Below are 24799 nucleotides of genomic sequence, written 5' to 3'. Positions count from 1 at the left end.
GTCTGGCACTATGTTGGTTGATGGTGAGGGATCTGGCGCTATGTTGGTTGATGGTGAGGGATCTGGCACTATGTTGGTTGATGGTGAGGGGTCTGGCGCTATGTAGGTTGATGGTGAGGGGTCTGGTGATATGCTGGTTGATGATGAGGGAGTCTGCGGCTATGCTGGTTGATGATGAGGGGGTCTGCGGCTATGTTGGTTGATGGTGAGGGATCTGGCGCTATGTTGGTTGATGGTGAGTGATCTGGCGCTCTGTTGGTTGATGGTGAGGGGTCTGGCGCTATGTTGGTTGATGGTAAGGGGTCTGCGGCTATGCTAGTTGATTGTGAGGGATCTGGCGCTATGTTGGTTGATGGTGAGGGATCTGGCGCTATGTTGGTTGATGGTAAGGGGTCTGGCGCTCTGTTGGTTGATGGTGAGGGATCTGGCGCTATGTTGGTTGATGGTGAGGGATCTGGCGCTATGTTGGATGATGGTAAGGGGTCTGGCGCTATGTTGGTTGATGGTGAGGGATCTGGCGCTATGTTGGTTGATGATGAGGGGTCTGGCACTATGTTGGTTAATAGTGAGGGATCTGGCGCTATGTTGGTTGATGGTGAGGGATCTGGCGCTATGATGGTTGATGGTAAGGGGTCTGGCGCTATGTTGGTTGATGGTGAGGGATCTGGCGCTATGTTGGTTGATGGTGAGGGGTCTGGCACTATGCTGGTTGATGGTAAGGGATCTTGCGCTATGTTGGTTGATGGTGAGGGATCTGGCGCTATGTTGGTTGATGGTGAGGGATCTGGCGCTATGTTGGTTGATGGTGAGGGGCCTGCGGCTATGCTAGTGGAAGTTTGAAGTGTCCGGAGCTATACAAGTTAGTGCTGAAGTGTCTGGTTAATATTTTAGTTTGTGTTGTGGAGTGTAGCGTCCCACTTGTGTCTTGATGTCTGGCACTATGCTGGTTGATGGTGAGGGGTCTGGCACTATGCTGGTTGATGGTGAGGGGTCTGGCACTATGCTGGTTGATGGTGAGGGGTCTGGCACTATGCTGGTTGATGGTGAGGGGTCTGGCGCTATGCTTGTTGATGGTGAGGGGGTCTGTGGCTATGCTGGTTGATGGTGAGGGGTCTGGCACTATGCTGGTTGATGGTGAGGGGTCTGGCACTATGCTGGTTGATGGTGAGGGGTCTGGCGCTATGCTGGTTGATGGTGAGGGGGTCTGCGGCTATGCTAGTTGATGGTGAGGGGTCTGACGCTATGCTGGTTGATGGTGAGGGGTCTGGCGCTATGCTGGTTGATGGTGAGGGGGTCTGCGGCTATGCTGGTTGATGGTGAGGGGTCTGGCGCTATACTGGTTGATGGTGAGGGGGTCTGCGGCTATGCTGGTTGATGGTGAGGGGTCTGGCACTATGTTGGTTGATGGTGAGGGGTCTGGCACTATGTTGGTTGATGGTGAGGGGTCTGGCACTATGTTGGTTGATGGTGAGGGGTCTGGCACTATGTTGGTTGATGGTGAGGGGTCTGGCACTATGTTGGTTGATGGTGAGGGGTCTGGCACTATGTTGGTTGATGGTGAGGGGTCTGGCACTATGTTGGTTGATGGTGCAGGGTCTGGCACTATGTTAGTTGATGGTGCAGGGTCTGGCACTATGTTGGGTGATGGTGAGGGGTCTGGCACTATGTTGGTTGATGGTAAAGGGTCTGGCACTATGTTGGTTGATGGTGAGGGGTCTGTCACTATATTCGTTTGCCTTTTTCGGGGTAGAAGGTAGACACAGTAGTCGCTTCTGTATATATTTTTTGACTGAGATAGCAAGGTATATATCTGCCTAGCCGAGGTCCTTCTACTCTGAGCCTGTGAGGATAACTGAGGCTGCTGGGAGCATGCCTGATGCTCCTCTGTCTGGCATGACGTCAGAGGCCTACTCGCCTGTGATTGGTTACATTTCAACTGACAGAATTTGAGTATAACTCCGCTCGGACACGCTACCAAGTCGACGTCCCTTGTCGACAAGCTCTGGCTAGCTATATAGTTACAATGATACTGAAAGGACCTCGGTGGCATTCAATAATGGCTTACATGTGAAATTTGCATAATAAAACATTGAAAGATCAGATGTGCGTAATACTAACAACTCGGCATATATGCACCAAAAAAAAAATTCATCATAATAGGTGAAAATCATGGTAACAATGCTTTGACTAAACCAGAGTATTAAGAACATGTGTATGTCTACTGATCAGATATGAACAATACAACTCAAGGTATTGCCTAAACAAAATTATTAACATGTGTCAATGGCATGTGCTTGAAACCATACAAAATTAAACAATTATTACATTAATAGAACAAAGTTCTGACCTAACAACCACAATTGAATTTCAAGATAGATAATGATTTTTTTTTTTTTTTTTTTTTTTTTTTCTGAAATAATACAATATATTTACAAGACCAATGTACAATATATATAATGTGCAATATATTTACAAGCATATACAAGACCTGGATCAAGAAGACTAACATCTGCGTGATAGCAGTCAGGATTCACTGGCCTCAATGTGGTTGCTAGAACAATAATAACTCTTATGACAAGCACTGTAAAAATACAAATGGTAGTAGACTTAACAATGGCATCTAATTTATAACAAAATAAATTTGAGAAAAACTATACATTATATATAATGGTAATAATAAGACACATGTGGTAGAAATACTGCAAATGACTTTTTTTTTTTTTTTTTCAAAACAAACAGAATAACTGCAGAGTGCACTCAATTATAAATTCTGCGGACATCTACACCTAGCTCATCCAGAGCACTATACAACTCTGGCTCTGACTGAAGGTCCGGAACAGATGAAACTTCATGTGACAAACTATCATCTTGAGAGATATCCTCGTTAACATCTAGCCAATGGACATGTGGTGAGTGCACGGTTGAAACGAGAGGTCTAGATCTAAGATTATAGGTGCTAGTATGGGGTTGCTGAACATCAAATGGTCTGTCAACCAAAGGAGGTGGTGTCCGAGTACGAGTATCTGTCTGGGTAAGTTCATTGTCATCTTCCTCATCAGTCTCGTCAACAGTCATTTTAGCTAACTTCATGTGGTCTAAATGCTCATTTATATACTCTCCTGTTAACAAGTTCTTAAGTCTGTATTTGTTACCTTTAATAAGCTCGGTTACCTTATATGGACCCAAAAATTTCTTAGTTAACTTGTACATAGGACCAGACTTGTGTTGGTTAAGTATCATTACTACAGATCCAATAGTTATTTTACTGGGTTTAGCTCGTGCATTCCTTGCTAGAGTGAACTCGGCTGTTGCTTTGGACAGTTGTTCTCGTATTTTCTTGAATACTAGTTGCATTTGTCTACGCTTCACTTGAACAAAATCATCTACGTTATATAAGGGAGTAGGAGGTACGTTAATCAATTCATTAGGGAGGATCTTATCTGTACCATAAAGAATAGCGTGAGGTGTGTCACCAGTAGAAACATTAATTGAAGAATTTATAGCACACTGAATTAAGGGTATAAAATCATCCCAATTGTTGTTATCAAAATTCAACGTGACTCTCAAGGCATCTAACACTTTCCTGTTAGTACGTTCAGCTAGTCCATTACTTGCCGGATGATAAGGCATGATGCTACATTTTTTGATGTTATATAAATCACACAAGCTAGTTAGAATACTATTACTAAATTCTGGACCATTATCTGAAAGGATTACTTTAGGCATACTATATCTACAAATTATTTGGTCATGGAATGCGCTGGCTATGGTTTCTGCTGTTTTGTTCGGGATAGGAACTAGTTCGCAAAACCGTGAAAAATTATCGACCATTACAAGCAAATGTTTGTTCCCTTTCTCTGTTTCCGCAAAATTTGTCAATAAATCCATCGATATTCGTTCCCAAGGAGCTTTAGTTGCTGGGTACACCTGAATTGGATTAGGTCCTGAAACATGTCCCTTGTGCTGTAAACAAGTTAAACATCTGTCAACATAATGAGCAATCTCCTTAGCCATTTTTGGCCAAAAATATATCAATCGACCTTGTTGGAGTGTACGATCCTTTCCTGGATGTGCACTTGCAGGAGCATCATGGATAATTTTTAACACAGTTGGTACCAAGACAGCTGGAACAACTAACTGACAACATTTCCTCGGGGCTGTCCCTAGCTTTACTACTCTACACAGTAAATTGTCCAACATAATTAGTTCTTTCAATGGTACTGGCGGTTTATGAATCGGGCGAGTGTCTTGCTTAGTCAAAAATTTAATGACGGGTGCCCATATGGGGTCTTGTCTTTTTTCCGTTTCTACTACTGTAGCATCTAATGCTGGGTAATTTAACTGTATCGCAGCTACGTGTCGAGAAAACGCATCGGCTACAACATTTTGCTTTCCTGGAATATATCCAAATGTGGGATTGAATTCTTGAATTGTGAGCAAATATCTAGCAAACTTTCCAACTGGATTCTTATTTTTGAACAAGGGAATTAATGGTTGGTGATCTGTAAGAACATGAACTGGGTAATTATAAATTGTATCCTTGAAATGTTTAAGTGCCCAGACAACTGCCAAGGCTTCTCGTTCTGTTGCACTATAATTTTTCTCTTATTTGGATAATGTGCGGCTAGCATAAGCTATTGCGTAATCTCTGTGACCTTCTGTTTGAAGTAATGCAGCACCTAGACCTATGTCACTAGCATCTGTAACCAACGTAAAAGGTTTAGAAAAATCTGGGTACCTAACGACAGGTGACGAAATCAAGGCTGCTTTGAGTTTTTTGAATGACTGATCCTGGGCCTCTCCCCAAACAAAGGGTTCATCTTTTCTTTGCAACTTGTAAAGCGGAGCGGCTATAATAGAGAATCCAGCAATAAATGAACGATAAAATCCTACAAGACCTGTGAACTGTCTTACGGCCTCTGCGGTACGAGGTGTTGGAAAATCACGGGCAGCAATAATTTTTGATTCATTCAATGTAATACCTGAAGGTGTAACTGTATGACCTAGGAAATTAATCTTTTGCTTTAAAAATGAACATTTTGCAAGCTTTATTTTTAAATTAGCTTCAGCAAGCTTTGCAAGTACTTTTTCAAGGTTCTGGAAATGAGTCTGAACATCTTGCGACATGATTATGAGATCATCAAGGTAAACTAGAAGCGTACTTCCTATCAATCTACGAAATAGATTTGTCATGAGCCGTGAAAAGGTTATTGGACTACTACGCAAACCAAACGGCATTCTTTTGAAATGAAAATGACCATTGGGAGTACTAAAGGCTGTCAATTGTTTACTTTCCTCATCAAGGGGGATTTGCCAGAATCCCTGCAACAAATCTAACGTTGAGAATACTTTGTTTCGACCAATACTTTGCAACAAATCATTTAGAACTGGAAGTGGGAAACGATCAGGTATTGTTACTCTGTTAAGCTTGCGATAATCGATTACAGGTCTCCAAGTCCCATCTCGCTTTGGTACAAGAATCAATGGAGCGTTCCATGGCGAATTACTCGATTCAATTACATCACTCTGTAACATTTCTTCAACAAGTCTATCTACTTCTGCTCTCTGAGAATGGGGAAGACGGTAAGCTGGTACATAAATAGGCGTAGTTCCTTGTTCAAGGGGAATTTTATGTGTAATGAGAGGAGTGAGACCTAATTTTTCTCCTGGTAGAGCAACAACAGCTCTATTCTTGTTCAAAATTTTCAAAAGCTGAGCCACTGAGTCAGGAAAATCCGTAGGACTGAGGTGTTGCGCTTGCACCTCTGGCTGAGATCCCTGTTTGCAAGGGACTGTTGGTCCGCCCCTAGATCATCACCTCCTAGACAATTCTCTCGGCCCCCTCATCAATCTAATCATTCTAGGCTTCCATATTGCACGTACCATAAACAAGTTGGTCACCACACTGCGGATTGTAGAGCTAGGCAAAGGACATCTCCGCCTCGTAACTCCCATGGTCAGTCTTGGCGAGGCTCACAGCGTCCAAGACATTATCAGAACTCTCGTAATTACAACTCCCAGCCCAGCTATAATGCAACTTCAAATTATAATGCTCAGTCACAGAATGCTGGAGCTCAGAATGTTCACTCCATGTCGTCGGGAAACCCCCAAGGCCATCCGCTAACCAATTCAAGCTAGCCAATCCTAGTGCCTTCCCTGTCCCTGTGTATTCAGTAGCTACCCAAAATAGATTTGGACACTTGACAGAGGAGGACACTGACTCTAGACCAGTTGTAGATGTTGACGGATCCACAGTAAATTTGGCACAAACAAGATGCAGATATCCCAGACAACATAAGTCAAAAGTAGTAACTTGTCCAGTCTCAAGTGATGGTCCCCTTGTCTCAGCCATTGTACATGGTAGAGATTTAAAAGTTTTTCTTGACTCAGGTGCAAAAATTAATATTGTCAAGCCCTCAGCTCTTAGAGACATTGAAAGTATGCACCCTACTATTTTAAAACAGTCACACATACCTTTTCTAAGTGGTATTTCAGGAAATAAAGTAAAAGTTCAGGGTGAAATTGACCTCCCACTCAAGTTCAATGATGTCACATTGTCTATAACATGTTTAGTTGTTGACATTATTCATTTTCCTGGAGACATTCTCTTAGGTCTGTACACCATGATTGATGAAAATATTGCATTGTTTCCCCATCGTTGGAACATAAGTATCAAAGACCATGTCATACCCTTGTGTAGCATGTATCGACAGGGCCACGAGTTCAATCTTCAATCAGATTATGTTAATTTTGTTGACACCCGCCTTGCAAGCGTAGGTTTGTCAGATCATTGTCGTGGTAGCATACCCGAGAAAACAGGCACTCGATTGAAGCATAGTAGTTGTGCAGTTGTTAAGGAGAATGAGTATCGGGACTTTCTGGAAGGGGACGCCCTAACGGATTCTCGTCGACCCCTCACCAACAACCAACATAGTGCCAGGCCCCTCACCGTCAACCAACATAGTGACAGACCCCTCACCATCAACCAACATAGTGCCAGACCCTTTACCATCAACCAACATAGTGCCAGACCCCTCACCATCAACCAACAAAGTGCCAGACCCCTCACCATCACCCAACATAGTGCCAGACCCCTCACCATCAACCAACATAGTGCCAGACCCTGCACCATCAACCAACATAGTGCCAGACCCCTCACCATCAACCAACATAGTGCCAGACCCCTCACCATCAACCAACATAGTGCCAGACCCCTCACCATCAACCAACATAGTGCCAGACCCCTCACCATCAACCAACATAGTGCCAATGCTGGTTGAAGGTGAGGGGTCTGGCACTATGCTGGTTGATGGTGAGGGGGTCTGCGGCTATGCTGGTTGATGGTGCTGGATCTGGCGCTATGCTGGTTGATGGTGAGGGGGTCTGCGGCTATGCTGGTTGATGGTGAGGGGTCTGGCGCTATACTGGTTGATGGTGAGGGGGTCTGCGGCTATGCTGGTTGATGGTGAGGGGTCTGGCACTATGTTGGTTGATGGTGAGGGGTCTGGCACTATGTTGGTTGATGGTGAGGGGTCTGGCACTTTGTTGGTTGATGGTGAGGGGTCTGGCACTATGTTGGTAGATGGTAAAGGGTCTGGCACTATGTTGGTTGATGGTGAGGGGTCTGTCACTATGTTGGTTGACGGTGAGGGGCCTGGCACTATGTTGGTTGTTGGTGAGGGGTCTGGCACTATGTTGGTTGATGGTGAGGGGTCTGGCACTATGTTGGTTGATGGTGAGGGGTCTGGCACTATGTTGGTTGATGGTGAGGGGTCTGGCACTTTGTTGGTTGATGGTGAGGGATCTGGTGCTATGTTGGTTGATGGTGAGGGGTCTGGCACTATGTTGGTTGATGGTGAGGGATCTGGCGCTATGTTGGTTGATGGTGAGGGGTCTGGCGCTATGTTGGTTGATGGTGAGGGATCTGGCGCTATGTTGGTTGATGGTGAGGGATCTGGCGCTATGTTGGTTGATGGTGAGGGGTCTGGCACTATGTTGGTTGATGGTGAGGGATCTGGCGCTATGTTGGTTGATGGTGAGGGATCTGGCACTATGTTGGTTGATGGTGAGGGGTCTGGCGCTATGTAGGTTGATGGTGAGGGGTCTGGTGCTATGCTGGTTGATGATGAGGGAGTCTGCGGCTATGCTGGTTGATGATGAGGGGGTCTGCGGCTATGTTGGTTGATGGTGAGGGATCTGGCGCTATGTTGGTTGATGGTGAGTGATCTGGCGCTCTGTTGGTTGATGGTGAGGGGTCTGGCGCTATGTTGGTTGATGGTAAGGGGTCTGCGGCTATGCTGGTTGATTGTCAGGGATCTGGCGCTATGTTGGTTGATGGTGAGGGATCTGGCGCTATGTTGGTTGATGGTAAGGGGTCTGGCGCTCTGTTGGTTGATGGTGAGGGATCTGCGGCTATGCTGGTTGATGGTGCTGGATCTGGCGCTATGCTGGTTGATGGTGAGGGGGTCTGCGGCTATGCTGGTTGATGGTGAGGGGTCTGGCGCTATACTGGTTGATGGTGAGGGGGTCTGCGGCTATGCTGGTTGATGGTGAGGGGTCTGGCACTATGTTGGTTGATGGTGAGGGGTCTGGCACTATGTTGGTTGATGGTGAGGGGTCTGGCACTTTGTTGGTTGATGGTGAGGGGTCTGGCACTATGTTGGTAGATGGTAAAGGGTCTGGCACTATGTTGGTTGATGGTGAGGGGTCTGTCACTATGTTGGTTGACGGTGAGGGGCCTGGCACTATGTTGGTTGTTGGTGAGGGGTCTGGCACTATGTTGGTTGATGGTGAGGGGTCTGGCACTATGTTGGTTGATGGTGAGGGGTCTGGCACTATGTTGGTTGATGGTGAGGGGTCTGGCACTTTGTTGGTTGATGGTGAGGGATCTGGTGCTATGTTGGTTGATGGTGAGGGGTCTGGCACTATGTTGGTTGATGGTGAGGGATCTGGCGCTATGTTGGTTGATGGTGAGGGGTCTGGCGCTATGTTGGTTGATGGTGAGGGATCTGGCGCTATGTTGGTTGATGGTGAGGGATCTGGCGCTATGTTGGTTGATGGTGAGGGGTCTGGCACTATGTTGGTTGATGGTGAGGGATCTGGCGCTATGTTGGTTGATGGTGAGGGATCTGGCACTATGTTGGTTGATGGTGAGGGGTCTGGCGCTATGTAGGTTGATGGTGAGGGGTCTGGTGCTATGCTGGTTGATGATGAGGGAGTCTGCGGCTATGCTGGTTGATGATGAGGGGGTCTGCGGCTATGTTGGTTGATGGTGAGGGATCTGGCGCTATGTTGGTTGATGGTGAGTGATCTGGCGCTCTGTTGGTTGATGGTGAGGGGTCTGGCGCTATGTTGGTTGATGGTAAGGGGTCTGCGGCTATGCTGGTTGATTGTCAGGGATCTGGCGCTATGTTGGTTGATGGTGAGGGATCTGGCGCTATGTTGGTTGATGGTAAGGGGTCTGGCGCTCTGTTGGTTGATGGTGAGGGATCTGGCGCTATGTTGGTTGATGGTGAGGGATCTGGCGCTATGTTGGATGATGGTAAGGGGTCTGGCGCTATGTTGGTTGATGGTGAGGGATCTGGCGCTATGTTGGTTGATGATGAGGGGTCTGGCACTATGTTGGTTAATAGTGAGGGATCTGGCGCTATGTTGGTTGATGGTGAGGGATCTGGCGCTATGATGGTTGATGGTAAGGGGTCTGGCGCTATGTTGGTTGATGGTGAGGGATCTGGCGCTATGTTGGTTGATGGTGAGGGGTCTGGCACTATGCTGGTTGATGGTAAGGGATCTTGCGCTATGTTGGTTGATGGTGAGGGATCTGGCGCTATGTTGGTTGATGGTGAGGGATCTGGCGCTATGTTGGTTGATGGTGAGGGGCCTGCGGCTATGCTAGTGGAAGGTTGAAGTGTCCGGAGCTATACAAGTTAGTGCTGAAGTGTCTGGTTAATATTTTAGTTTGTGTTGTGGAGTGTAGCGTCCCACTTGTGTCTTGATGTCTGGCACTATGCTGGTTGATGGTGAGGGGTCTGGCACTATGCTGGTTGATGGTGAGGGGTCTGGCACTATGCTGGTTGATGGTGAGGGGGTCTGCGGCTATGCCGGTTGATGGTGAGGGGTCTGGCGCTATGCTGGTTGATGGTGAGGGGGTCTGCGGCTATGCTGGTTGATGGTGAGGGGTCTGGCGCTATGCTGGTTGATGGTGAGGTGGTCTGCGGCTTTGCTGGTTGATGGTGAGGGGTCTGGCGCTATGCTGGTTGATGGTGAGGGGGTCTGCGGCTATGCTGGTTGATGGTGAGGGGTCTGGCACTATGGTGGTTGATGGTGAGGGGTCTGGCACTATGTTGGTTGATGGTGAGGGGTCTGGCACTATGTTGGTTGATGGTGAGGGGTCTGACACTATGTTGGGTGATGGTGAGGGGTCTGGCACTATGTTGGTTGATGGTGAGGGGTCTGGCACTATGTTGGTTGATGGTAAGGGGTCTGGCACTATGTTGGTTGATGGTGAGGGGTCTGGCACTATGTTGGTTGATGGTGAGGGGTCTGGCACTATGTTGGTTGATAGTGAGGGGTCTGGCACTATGTTGGTTGATGGTGAGGGGTCTGGCACTATGTTGGTTGATGGTGAGGGGTCTGGCACTATGTTGGTTGATGGTGAGGGGTCTGGCACTATGTTGGTTGATGGTGAGGGGTCTGGCGCTATGTTGGTTGATGGTGAGGGGTCTGGCACTATGTTGGTTGATGGTGAGGGGTCTGGCGCTATGTTGGTTGATGGTGAGGGGTCTGGCGCTATGTTGGTTGATGGTGAGGGATCTGGCGCTATGTTGGTTGATGGTGAGGGATCTGGCGCTATGTTGGTTGATGGTGAGGGGTCTGGCACTATGTTGGTTGATGGTGAGGGGTCTGGCACTATGTTGGTTGATGTAGAGGGGTCTGGCACTATGTTGGTTGATGGTGAGGGGTCTGGCACTATGTTGGTTGATGGTGAGGGGTCTGGCACTATGTTGGTTGATGGTGAGGGGTCTGGCACTATGTTGGTTGATGGTGCAGGGTCTGGCACTATGTTGGTTGATGGTGAGGGGTCTGGCACTATGTTGGGTGATGGTGAGGGGTCTGGCACTATGTTGGTTGATGGTGAGGGGTCTGGCACTAAGTTGGTTGATGGTAAGGGGTCTGGCACTATGGTGGTTGATGGTGAGGGGTCTGGCAGTATGTTGGTTGATGGTGAGGGGTCTGGCACTATGTTGGTTGATAGTGAGGGGTCTGGCACTATGTTGGTTGATGGTGAGGGGTCTGGCACTATGTTGGTTGATGGTGAGGGGTCTGGCACTATGTTGGTTGATGGTGAGGGGTCTGGCACTATGTTGGTTGATGGTGAGGGATCTGGCGCTATGTTGGTTGATGGTGAGGGGTCTGGCACTATGTTGGTTGATGGTGAGGGATCTGGCGCTATGTTGGTTGATGGTGAGGGGTCTAGCGCTATGTTGGTTGATGGTGAGGGATCTGGCGCTATGTTGGTTGATGGTGAGGGATCTGGCGCTATGTTGGTTGATGGTGAGGGGTCTGGCACTATGTTGGTTGATGGTGAGGGATCTGGCGCTATGTTGGTTGATAGTGAGGGATCTGGCACAATGTTGGTTGATGGTGAGGGGTCTGGCGCTATGTTGGTTGATGGTGAGGGGTCTGGTTCTATGCTGGTTGATGATGAGGGAGTCTGCGGCTATGCTGGTTGATGATGAGGGGGTCTGCGGCTATGTTGGTTGATGGTGAGGTATCTGGCGCTATGTTGGTTGATGGTGAGTGATCTGGCGCTATGTTGGTTGATGGTGAGGGGTCTGGCGCTATGTTGGTTGATGGTAAGGGGTCTGCGGCTATGCTGGTTGATTGTGAGGGATCTGGCGCTATGTTGGTTGATGGTGAGGGATCTGGCGCTATGTTGGTTAATGGTAAGGGGGTCTGGCGCTCTGTTGGTTGATGGTGAGGGATCTGGCGCTATGTTGGTTGATGGTGAGGGGTCTGGCACTATGCTGGTTGATGGTGAGGGATCTGGCGCTATGTTGGTTGATGGTGAGGGATCTGGCGCTATGTTGGTTGATGGTGAGGGATCTGGCGCTATGTTGGTTGATGGTAAGGGGTCTGGCGCTATGTTGGTTGATGGTGAGGGATCTGGCGCTATGTTGGTTGATGATGAGGGGTCTGGCACTATGTTGGTTAATAGTGAGGGGTCTGGCGCTATGTTGGTTGATGGTGAGGGGTCTGGTGCTATGCTGGTTGATGATCAGGGCGTCTGCGGCTATGTTGGTTGATGGTGAGGTATCTGGCGGTATGTTGGTTGATGGTGAGTGATCTGGCGCTATGTTGGTTGATGGTGAGGGGTCTGGCACTATGTTGGTTGATGGTGAGGGGTCTGGCACTATGTTGGTTGATGGTGAGGGATCTGGCGCTATGTTGGTTGATGGTGAGGGGTCTGGCACTATGTTGGTTGATGGTGAGGGATCTGGCGCTATGTTGGTTGATGGTGAGGGGTCTGGCGCTATGTTGGTTGATGGTGAGGGATCTGGCGCTATGTTGGTTGATGGTGAGGGATCTGGCGCTATGTTGGTTGATGGTAAGGGGTCTGGCGCTATGTTGGTTGATGGTGAGGGATCTGGCGCTATGTTGGTTGATGGTGAGGGATCTGGCACTATGTTGGTTGATGGTGAGGGGTCTGGCGCTATGTTGGTTGATGGTGAGGGGTCTGGTGCTATGCTGGTTGATGATCAGGGAGTCTGCGGCTATGCTGGTTGATGATGAGGGGGTCTGCGGCTATGCTGGTTGATGGTGAGGGATCTGGCGCTATGTTGGTTGATGGTGAGTGATCTGGCGCTATGTTGGTTGATGGTGAGGGATCTGGCGCTATGTTGGTTGATGGTAAGGGGTCTGCGGCTATGCTGGTTGATTGTGAGGGATCTGGCGCTATGTTGGTTGATGGTGAGGGATCTGGCGCTAAGTTGGTTGATGGTAAGGGGTCTGGCGCTATGTTGGTTGATGGTGAGGGATCTGGCGCTATGTTGGTTGATGGTGAGGGATCTGGCGCTATGCTGGTTGATGGCGAGGGATCTGGCGCTATGTTGGTTGACAATGAGGGATCTGGCGCTATGTTGGTTGATGGTGAGGGATCTGGCGCTATGTTGGTTGATGGTAAGGAGTCTGGCGCTATGTTGGTTGATGGTGAGGGATCTGGCGATATGTTGGTTGATGGTGAGGGGTCTGGCACTATGTTGGTTGATGGTGAGGGATCTGGCGCTATGTTGGTTGATGGTGAGGGGCCTGCGGCTATGCTAGTGGAAGGTTGAAGTGTCCGGAGCTATACAAGTTAGTGCTGAAGTGTCTGGTTAATATTTTAGTTTGTGTTGTGGAGTGTAGCGTCCCACTTGTGTCTTGATGTCTGGCACTATGCTGGTTGATGGTGAGGGGTCTGGCACTATGCTGGTTGATGGTGAGGGGTCTGGCACTGTGCTGTTGATGGTGAGGGGCCTAGCACTATGCTGGTTGATTGCGAGGGGTCTGGCACTATGCTGGTTGATGGTGAGGGGTCTGGTGCTATGCTGGTTGATGGTGAGGGGTCTGGCACTATGCTGGTTGATGGTGAGGGGTCTGGCACTATGCTGGTTGATGGTGAGGGGTCTGGCGCTATGCTGGTTGATGGTGAGGGGGTCTGCGGCTATGCTGGTTGATGGTGAGGGGTCTGGCGCTATGCTAGTTGATGGTGAGGGGGTCTGCGGCTATGCTGGTTGATGGTGAGGGGTCTGGCGCTATGCTTGTTGATGGTGAGGGGGTCTGAGGCTATGCTGGTTGATGGTTAGGGGTCTGGCGCTAGGCTGGTTGATGGTGAGGGGGTCTGCGGCTATGCTGGTTGATGGTGAGGGGTCTGGCACTATGCTGGTTGATGGTGAGAGGTCTGGCACTATGTTGGTTGATGATGAGAGGTCTGGCACTATGTTGGTTGATGGTGAGGGGTCTGGCACTATGTTGGGTGATGGTGAGGGGTCTGGCACTATGTTGGTTGATGGTGAGGGGTCTGGCACTATGTTGGTTGATGGTGAGGGGTCTGGCACTATGTTGGTTGATGGTAAGGGGTCTGGCACTATGTTGGTTGATGGTGAGGGGTCTGGCACTATGTTGGTTGATGGTGAGGGGTCTGGCACTATGTTGGTTGATGGTGAGGGTTCTGGCTCTATGTTGGTTGATGGTGAGGGGTCTGGCGCTATGTTGGTTGATGGTGAGGGGTCTGGCACTATGTTGGTTGATGGTGAGGGGTCTGGCACTATGTTGGTTGATGGTGAGGGATCTGGCGCTATGTTGGTTGATGGTGAGGGGTCTGGCACTATGTTGGTTGATGGTGAGGGATCTGGCGCTATGTTGGTTGATGGTGAGGGGTCTGGCGCTATGTTGGTTGATGGTGAGGGATCTGGCGCTATGTTGGTTGATGGTGAGGGATCTGGCGCTATGTTGGTTGATGGTGAGGGGTCTGGCACTATTTTGGTTGATGGTGAGGGATCTGGCGCTATGTTGGTTGATGGTGAGGGATCTGGGACTATGTTGGTTGATGGTGAGGGGTCTGGCGCTATGTTGGTTGATGGTGAGGGGTCTGGTGCTATGCTAGTTGATGGTGAGGGGGTCTGCGGCTATGCTGGTTGATGGTGAGGGGTCTGGCGCTATGCTGGTTGATGGTGAGGGGGTCTGAGGCTATGCTGGTTGATGGTTAGGGTCTGGCGATAGGCTGGTTGATGGTGAGGGGGGTCTGCGGCTATGCTGGTTGATGGTGAGGGGTCTGGCACTATGCTGGTTGATGGTGAGAGGTCTGGCACTATGTTGGTTGATGATGAGAGGTCTGGCACTATGTTGGTTGATGGTGAGGGGTCTGGCACTATGTTGGGTGATGGTGAGGGGTCTGGCACTATGTTGGTTGATGGTGAGGGGTCTGGCACCATGTTGGTTGATGGTGAGGGGTCTGGCACTATGTTGGTTGATGGTAAGGGGTCTGGCACTATGTTGGTTGATGGTGAGGGGTCTGGCACTATGTTGGATGATGGTGAGGGGTCTGGCACTATGTTGGTTGATGGTGAGGGTTCTGGCTCTATGTTGGTTGATGGTGAGGGGTCTGGCACTATGTTGGTTGATGGTGAGGGGTCTGGCACTATGTTGGTTGATGGTGAGGGGTCTGGCACTATGTTGGTTGATGGTGAGGGATCTGGCGCTATGTTGGTTGATGGTGAGGGGTCTGGCACTATGTTGGTTGATGGTGAGGGATCTGGCGCTATGTTGGTTGATGGTGAGGGGTCTGGCGCTATGTTGGTTGATGGTGAGGGATCTGGCGCTATGTTGGTTGATGGTGAGGGATCTGGCGCTATGTTGGTTGATGGTGAGGGGTCTGGCACTATTTTGGTTGATGGTGAGGGATCTGGCGCTATGTTGGTTGATGGTGAGGGATCTGGGACTATGTTGGTTGATGGTGAGGGGTCTGGCGCTATGTTGGTTGATGGTGAGGGGTCTGGTGCTATGCTGGTTGATGATGAGGGAGTCTGCGGCTATGCTGGTTGATGATGAGGGGGTCTGCGGCTATGCTGGTTGATGGTGAGGGATCTGGCGCTATGTTGGTTGATGGGGAGTGATCTGGCGCTATGTTGGTTGATGGTGAGGGATCTGGCGCTATGTTGGTTGATGGTAAGGGGTCTGCGGCTATGCTGGTTGATTGTGAGGGATCTGGCGCTATGTTGGTTGATGGTGAGGGATCTGGCGCTATGTTGGTTGATGGTGAGGGATCTGGCGATATGTTGGTTGATGGTGAGGGGTCTGGCACTATGCTGGTTGATGGTGAGGGTTCTGGCGCTATGTTGGTTGATGGTGAGGGATCTGGCGCTATGTTGGTTGATGGTGAGGGATCTGGCGCTATGTTGGTTGATGGTAAGGGGTCTGCGGCTATGCTGGTTGATGTGAGGGATCTGCGCTATGTTGGTTGATGGTGAGGGATCTGGCGCTATGTTGGTTGATGGTAAGGGGTCTAACGCTATGTTGGTTGATGGTGAGGGATCTGGCGCTATGTTGGTTGATGGTGAGGGGTCTGGCACTATGCTGGTTGATGGTGAGGGATCTGGCGCTATGTTGGTTGATGGTGAGGGATCTGGCGCTATGTTGGTTGATGGTGAGGGATCTGGCGCTATGTTGGTTGATGGTAAGGAGTCTGGCGCTATGTTGGTTGATGGTGAGGGATCTGGCGCTATGTTGATTGATGGTGACGGGTCTGGCAATATGTTGGTTGATGGTTAGGGATCTGGAGCTATGTTGGTTGATGGTGAGGGATCTGGCGCTATGTTGGTTGATGGTGAGGGGTCTGGCGCTATGTTGGTTGATGGTGAGGGGTCTGGCGCTATGTTGTTGATGGTGAGGGATCTGGCGCTATGTTGGTTGATGGTGAGGGGTCTGGCACTATGTTGGTTGATGGTGAGGGGTCTGGCGCTATGTTGGTTGATGGTGAGGGATCTGGAGCTATGTTGGTTGATGGTGAGGGGCCTGCGGCTATGCTGGTGGAAGGTTGAAGTGTCCGGAGCTATACAAGTTAGTGCTGAAGTGTCTGGTTAATATTTTAGTTTGTGTTGTGGAGTGTAGCGTCCCACTTGTGTCTTGATGTCTGGCACTATGCTGGTTGATGGTGAGGGGTCTGGCACTATGCTGGTTGATGGTGAGGGGTCTGGCACTATGCTGGTTGATGGTGAGGGGTCTGGCACTATGCTGGTTGATGGTGAGGGGTCTGGCGCTATGCTTGTTGATGGTGAGGGGGTCTGCGGCTATGCTGGTTGATGGTGAGGGGTCTGGCGCTATACTGGTTGATGGTGAGGGGGTCTGCGGCTATGCTGGTTGATGGTGAGGGGTCTGGCGCTATGCTGGTTGATGGTGAGGGGGTCTGCGGCTATGCTGGTTGATGATGAGGGGTCTGGCGCTAGGCTGGTTGATGGTGAGGGGGTCTGCGGCTATGCTGGTTGATGGTGAGGGGTCTGGCACTATGCTGGTTGATGGTGAGGGGTCTGGCACTATGTTAGTTGATGGTGAGGGGTCTGGCACTATGTTGGTTGATGGTGAGGGGTCTGGCACTATGTTGGTTGATGGTGAGGGGTCTGGCACTATGTTGGTTGATGGTGAGGGGCCTGGCACTATGTTGGTTGATGGTGAGGGGTCTGGCACTATGTTGGTTGATGATGTGAGGGGTCTGGCACTATGTTGGGTGATGGTGAGGGGTCTGGCACTATGTTTGTTGATGGTGAGGGGTCTGGCACTATGTTGGTTGATAGTGAGGGGTCTGGCACTATGTTGGTTGATGGTAAGGGGTCTGGCACTATGTTGGTTGATGGTGAGGGGTCTGGCACTATGTTGGTTGATGGTGAGGGGTCTGGCACTATGTTGGTTGATGGTGAGGGTTCTGGCTCTATGTTGGTTGATGGTGAGGGGTCTGGCACTATTTTGGTTGATAATGAGGGTCTGGCACTATGTTGGTTGATGGTGAGGGGTCTGGCACTATGTTGGTTGATGGTGAGGGATCTGGTGCTATGTTGGTTGATGGTGAGGGGTCTGGCACTATGTTGGTTGATGGTGAGGGATCTGGCGCTATGTTGGTTGATGGTGAGGGGTCTGGCGCTATGTTGGTTGATGGTGAGGTATCTGGCGCTATGTTGGTTGATGGTGAGGGATCTGGCGCTATGTTGGTTGATGGTGAGGGGTCTGGCACTATTTTGGTTGATGGTGAGGGATCTGGCGCTATGTTGGTTGATGGTGAGGGATCTGGCACTATGTTGGTTGATGGTGAGGGGTCTGGCGCTATGTTGGTTGATGGTGAGGGGGTCTGGTGCTATGTTGGTTGATGGTGAGGGGTCTGGCGCTATGTTGGTTGATGGTGAGGGGTCTGGTGCTATGCTGGTTGATGATGAGGGAGTCTGCGGCTATGCTGGTTGATGATGAGGGGGTCTGCGGATATGCTGGTTGATGGTGAGGGATTTGGCGCTATGTGGTTGATGGTGAGTGATCTGGCGCTATGTTGGTTGATGGTGAGGGCTCTGGCGCTATGTTGGTTGATGGTAAGGGGTCTGCGGCTATGCTGGTTGATTGTGAGGGATCTGGCGCTATGTTGGTTGATGGTGAGGGATCTGGTGCTATGCTGGTTGATGATGAGGGAGTCTGCGGCTATGCTGGTTGATGATGAGGGGTCTGCGGCTATGCTGGTTGATGGTGAGAGATCTGGCGCTATGTTGGTTGATGGTGAGTGATCTGGCGCTATATTGGTTTGATGGTAAGGGCTCTGCGGCTATGCTGGTTGATTGTGAGGGATCTGGCGCTATGTTGGTTGATGGTGAGGGATCTGGCGCTATGTTGGTTGATGGTGAGGGATCTGGCGCTATGTTGGTTGATGGTGAGGGGTCTGGCACTATGCTGGTTGATGGTGAGGGATCTGGCGCTATGTTGGTTGATGGTGAGGGATCTGGCGCTATGTTGGTTGATGGTGAGGGATCTGGCGCTATGTTGGTTGATGGTAAGGAGTCTGGCGCTATGTTGGTTGATGGTGAGGGATCTGGCGCAATGTTGGTTGATGGTGAGGGGTCTGGCACTATGTTGGTTGATGGTGAGGGATCTGGCGCTATGTTGGTTGATGGTGAGGGGCCTGCGGCTATGCTGGTGGAAGGTTGAAGTGTCCGGAGCTATACAAGTTAGTGCTGAAGTGTCTGGTTAATATTTTAGTTTGTGTTGTGGAGTGTAGCGTCCCACTTGTGTCATGATGTCTGGCACTATGCTGGTTGATGGTGAGGGGTCTGGCACTATGCTGGTTGATGGTGAGGGGTCTGGCACTATGCTGGTTGATGGTGAGGGGTCTGGCACTATGCTGGTTGATGGTGAGGGGTCTGGCGCTATGCTGGTTGATGGTGAGGGGTCTGGCACTTTGCTGGTTGATGGTGAGGGGTCTGACACTATGCTGGTTGATGGTGAGGGGTCTGTCACTTTGCAGGATGGTCATGTTGCTGCTGCGTCATTGCATCCTGAGGGCTGAACAAGGCAGTATTTCGTTGGCTGGTTCTGTTGTTTTTCACACTCAGGGAACATGTAGTGTGGTGTTGTGTGCTTCTGAGGACCTCTGAGCCTCGGGCACTGTGTTTGCTGTTTGTGTTTTGTAAGTCAGAGTGCGTCGCCTGGGCTGAACTGCGTGCTAAGAACTCTCTCATTTCCCTCTCGCAGTTCTCATTTCGGACACATTACGTTGTCCTCATGCTATTTGCATTGGTTTATTGGCGATTTGTTGTGTGTTTTTGTGCCGTAGCAACAGCTTGCCGAGTCCACGAGGGTCTGAGCGTTTGTTAAATAATGTTAGCGCATGTGTTAAATAATGTTATCATTTGTTCTGCCTTTTATCTGTGCTACATCTTATTTATTGAACCATTAGTTGAGGTTCAATAAATTATTAGAGCATTCAGATCAGCGGGTCTGAATGGTCTGATAACTGGGCATTCAGAACGCACTTGTATCAACCTGCCACAGGTAACGGTAGCCACCTGCCACAGGTAACGGTAGCCACCTGCCACAGGTAACGGTAGCCACCTGCCACAGGTAACGGTAGCCACCTGCCACAGGTAACGGTAGCCACCTGCCACAGGTAACGGTAGCCACCTGCCACAGGTAACGGTAGCCACCTGCCACAGGTAACGGTAGCCACCTGCCACAGGTAACGGTAGCCACCTGCCACAGGTAACGGTAGCCACCTGCCACAGGTAACGGTAGCCACCTGCCACAGGTAACGGTAGCCACCTGCCACAGGTAACGGTAGCCACCTGCCACAGGTAACGGTAGCCACCTGCCACAGGTAACGGTAGCCACCTGCCACAGGAAACGGTAGCCACCTGCCACAGGTAACGGTTGCCACCTGCCACAGGTAACGGTAGCCACCTGCCACAGGTAACGGTAGCCACCTGCCACAGGTAACGGTAGCCACCTGCCACAGGTATCGGTAGCTACCTTCCACAGGTAACGGTAGACACCTGCCACAGGTAACTGTAGCCACCTGCCACAGGTAACAGTAGCCACCTGCCACAGGCAACGGAAGCCACCTGCCACAGGTAACGGTAGTAACCTGCCACAGGTAACGGTAGCTACCTTCCACAGGTAACGGTAGCCACCTGCCACAGGTAACGGTAGCCACCTGCCTCAGGTAACGGTAGCCACCTGCCACAGGTAACGGTAGCCACCTGCCACAGGTAACGGTAGCTACCTGCCACAGGTAACCGTAGCCACCTGCCACAGGTAACTGTAGCCACCTGCCACAGGTAACCGTAGCCACCTGCCACAGGCAACGGAAGCCACCTGCCACAGGTAACCGTAGCCACCTGCCACAGGCAACGGAAGCCACCTGCCACAGGTAACGGTAGTAACCTGCCACAGGTAACGATAGCTACCTTCCACAGGTAACGGTAGCCACCTGCCACAGGTAACGGTAGCCACCTGCCTCAGGTAACGGTAGCCACCTGCCACAGGTAACGGTAGCCACCTGCCACAGGTAACGGTAGCCACCTGCCACAGGTAACGGTAGCCACCTGCCACAGGTAACGGTAGCCACCTGCCACAGGTAACGGTAGCCACCTGCCACAGGTAACGGTAGCCACCTGCCACAGATAACGGTAGCCACCTGCCACAGGTAATGGTAGCCACCTGCCACAGGTAACGGTAGCTACCTTCCACAGGTAACGGTAGCCACCTGCCACAGGTAACGGTTGCTACCTGCCACAGGTAACCGTTGCCACCTGCCACAGGTAACGGAAGCCACCTGCCACAGGTAACGGTAGTAACCTGTCACAGGTAACGGTATCCACCTGCCACAGGTAACGGTAGCCACCTGCCACAGGTAACGGTAGCCACCTGCCAGGTAACGGTAGATACCTGCCACAGGTAACGGTAACCACCTGCCACAGGTAACGGTAGCCACCGGCCACAGGTAACGGTAGCCACCTGCCACAGGTAACGGTAGCTACCTGCCACAGGTAACGGTAGCCACCTGCCACAGGTAACGGTAGCCACCTGCCACAGGTAACGGTAGCCAATGCCACAGGTAACGGTAGCCAAATGTCACAGGTAACGGCAGCCACCTGTCACAGGTAACGGTAGTTACCTGTCACAGGTAGCGGTAGCCACCTGTCACAGGTAACGGTAGCCACCTGTCACAGGTAACGGTAGCCACCTGTCACAGGTAACGGTAGCCACCTGTCACAGGTAACGGTAGCCACCTGCCACAGGTAACGGTAGCCACCTGCCACAGGTAACGGTAACCACCTGCCACAGGTAACGGTAGCCACCTGCCACAGGTAACGGTAGCCACCTGCCACTCGTAACGGTAACCACCTGCCACAGGTATCGGTAGCCACCTGCCACAGGTAACGGTAGCCACCTGCCACAGGTAACGGTAACCACCTGCCACAGGTAACGGTAACCACCTGCCACAGGTATCGGTAGCCACCTGCCACAGGTATCGGTAGCCACCTGCCACAGGTAACGTAGCCACCTGCTACAGGTAACGGTAACCCAACCTGATCCTGGCAACCACTGTGTCGCACAGTCTGGTGGACGTTTTGTGCTGCCCATAAACATTGGTTTCGGATCTGAACAAATCAAAACTTTTTATACTGGTGCTTTCAGGTCGTTAGGAATCAGCTGTTCTCTCCTATCAGAGCTGAGTGTTTGGAACAATATAGTTTTGACAGCAGAGATGGGGGATATGCCTAATTCAACTTCATCTTTGTTACACGCTAATTTGGCTGCAACGTCTGTCTCTTTATGATGGGTTATATTTATGTGTGATGGTATCCATACAAAGGAGACTCGAAACCTTTACTCTGTGCAGCGATCAGGTCATTTATAATTGCTTTTATAAGTTCTTCTTGCTGTCAATCTTACAGACGTTTTTCAATTACGTGAAGAGCAGATTTTGAGTTACAAATATTATTCCTTCTCATGTGTTTTATAATGTAGTGGTAGCTAGTTGTAGTGCCGCTAGTTCTGCTTCTAAGAGAAGTTCCGGATCAGCCGGGCTGTGGTGGGTATGTGGGCCTGCGGGCCGCTCCAAGCAACAGCCTGGTGGACCAAACTCCCACAAGTCAAGCCTGGCCTCGGGCCGGGCTTGGGGAGTAGAAGAACTCCCAGAACCCCATCAAGCAGGTATCAAGCTTGTGAGGAGGTCAGCCAGTTGTTTAACCTGACACTGACAGTCTGTGCCAAATATTATTTCTATAAAACCTACACGCTGCTGCAGTCCGTCCAGTGAAGATTGGACTGAGCCGTCGGTGTAGACACAGTGCTCGTGAGATTTAACGTTTTCGATCGAGGAGACAATTGTTTCAAGTGTGACAGCTTTGAGAAGAGCAAATTTCCTGTTACCTTTCTTGGTGACAGGTGTGTGTGATACCTGAATGGTGGGTACAGATAAAGAGGAATATCAGAGACAGGTAGATTGCCCTTAAAAGGAATGTTGAGTTTGATGAGATTGTAGGCATTTTTGATCAGCCATTTATCATAAAGGAGTAAGTTGGTATGTTGGCACTTGTCAACAGGATGCTAACAGCACTGAATACTTTGTCTCTGAGCATGTAGGAGATGTCGGGTCTCTCATGACTTTACGGTAAAAGGTCGTGTTGACTTGTATGATTCTCTCTTGTATGGTTGGAAGCTTCAGTTTCTTTTTAGATATATACAAGAGTGGTTGCATTCTACGGGGCTCACCATAGCCCGTGCTACTTGGAACTTTTATTCCGGGTAGCGAATCTTACACAACACACACATTCTTGTACAGCCACTAGTACGCGTAGCATTTCGGGCAGGGCCCTGGAATACGACCCCCTCGAAGAATCGTTGTTTCCCAAGTACACATTTTACTGTTGAGTTAAACAGAGGCTACAGTTAAGGAATTGCGCCCAGTAAATCCTCCCCGGCCAGGATACGAACCCATGACAAAGCGGTCACGGAACGCCAGGCGAGTGTCTTACCACTACACCACGAAGACTGGTTAGTTCTTCCCTCATGTTGATGACTTGTGCATCATGGGGCACCAAGAATTATTCTCATGGCTTCATTCTGAATTACTTCAAGTGATGTTAATTACGTTGACGGGAATGATAATCAACTATTGATCTCACAAACATCACGTAGAATGGTCTTGCAGTCGTACCATTGATACCAATATTGCAGGCGATGAGTCATAATAACGTGGCTGAAGTATGTTTGACCAGACCACACACTAGAAATTGAAGGGACGACGACGTTTCGGTCCGTCCTGGACCATTCTCAAGTCGATTGTGAGAATGTTCAAACATCGACTTGAGAATGGTCCAGGACGGACCGAAACGTCGTCGTCCCTTCAATTTCTAGTGTGTGGTCTGGTCAAGATACCAATATTCTTCATTGTATTTGTAATAGTTTAAGTCTTTCTTTTAGCCAATGATGTAAGTTGTTTACAATGTCACTGTTGATACCAACTCCAAGGACTTTGTGCTGCCCACACGTTGATAACATTATTTGTCCATTGCAACATTTAGGTACATCTGCGTTTATGTAGCTGTGGTGTGGAAAGACAAAAAAAGTAGTAGTTAGTAAAGAGTTGATTGACAGTTGAGAGGCGGGCCGAAAGAGCAAAGCTCAACCCCCGCAAACACAACTAGGTGAACACATTCTGAGTCATTCTGTCTTATAGCTATAGATGATCTTAATTGCCATAGTTATAATGACGTAATCACTGTGTGTGCTGGAAGACAATAGTTTGTTTGTAACGTTTGATGGCATCTCAATCTTCAAGTATTTACCCAGCTGTAAGACGTAAATGACATCTACACCACACATGGACACGGACCGAATCACCGACGTTTCGGTCCGTCGTGGACAGTCGTGTAATATTGTATGATGAAACTCTCATTACACGACATGATAATGGTCCTCCACCGGCCGAAACGTCGTCGTTTCTTAATTATCTGATATGATGTTCGGTCACAGTAGTGTGACATCGTGTGCAGGATGGTCCTATTATTATCATCATGGACACGAGCACAAAGTATAAATTGTTAAGCCCTAAAACTACCATATTGTGTACAATTAACTAGAGTAAACAGCTCGGGGAGAAGGCTAACAATCAGATAGTTTCCTTGCCCTTGTTTATCCCACACTTGCTTTTGAAATAGTTCTAAGATGGTGGATGTTAGGCCTTGTATTGCCTGTTTATGCCCCCAGGTGAGTTTAGGTTTACGAGGTAAATTGTACCTTCCGTCCATAGTGACTAGGGGAGAGTTTTCCGCATCTCCGGGGGATTGTTTGTGTGTTTGTGGGTACGTTACGGTTATGTAACGCTGCATTACATTATGGCCGAGACTCTATATGCGGGTTACAGTGACTTTGTGAGACTGTAACGCTCAAACACCAATGGTATCTACTCTCACAACCCCCCTCCCCTGTTCCTTCTTATATGTATATAAATAAATACATCATGTTATACTTGGTTACACTGTACTTGGTTACACTGTATACTTGCTTACACTGTACCTGGTTACACTGTGCTTGGTTACACTGTGCTTGGTTACACTGTACTTGGTTACACTGTATTCTTGGTTACACTGTACCTGGTTACACTGTGCTTGGTTACACTGTGCTTGGTTACACTGTGCTTGGTTACACTGTACTTGGTTACACTGTGCTTGGTTACACTGTACTTGGTTACACTGTGCTTGGTTACACTGTACTTGGTTACACTGTG

The sequence above is a fragment of the Procambarus clarkii genome, chromosome 47 (genome assembly GCF_040958095.1).
Source record: "Procambarus clarkii isolate CNS0578487 chromosome 47, FALCON_Pclarkii_2.0, whole genome shotgun sequence".
Lineage (NCBI taxonomy): Eukaryota > Metazoa > Arthropoda > Malacostraca > Decapoda > Cambaridae > Procambarus > Procambarus clarkii.
This window is presented reverse-complemented; position numbering follows the sequence as displayed.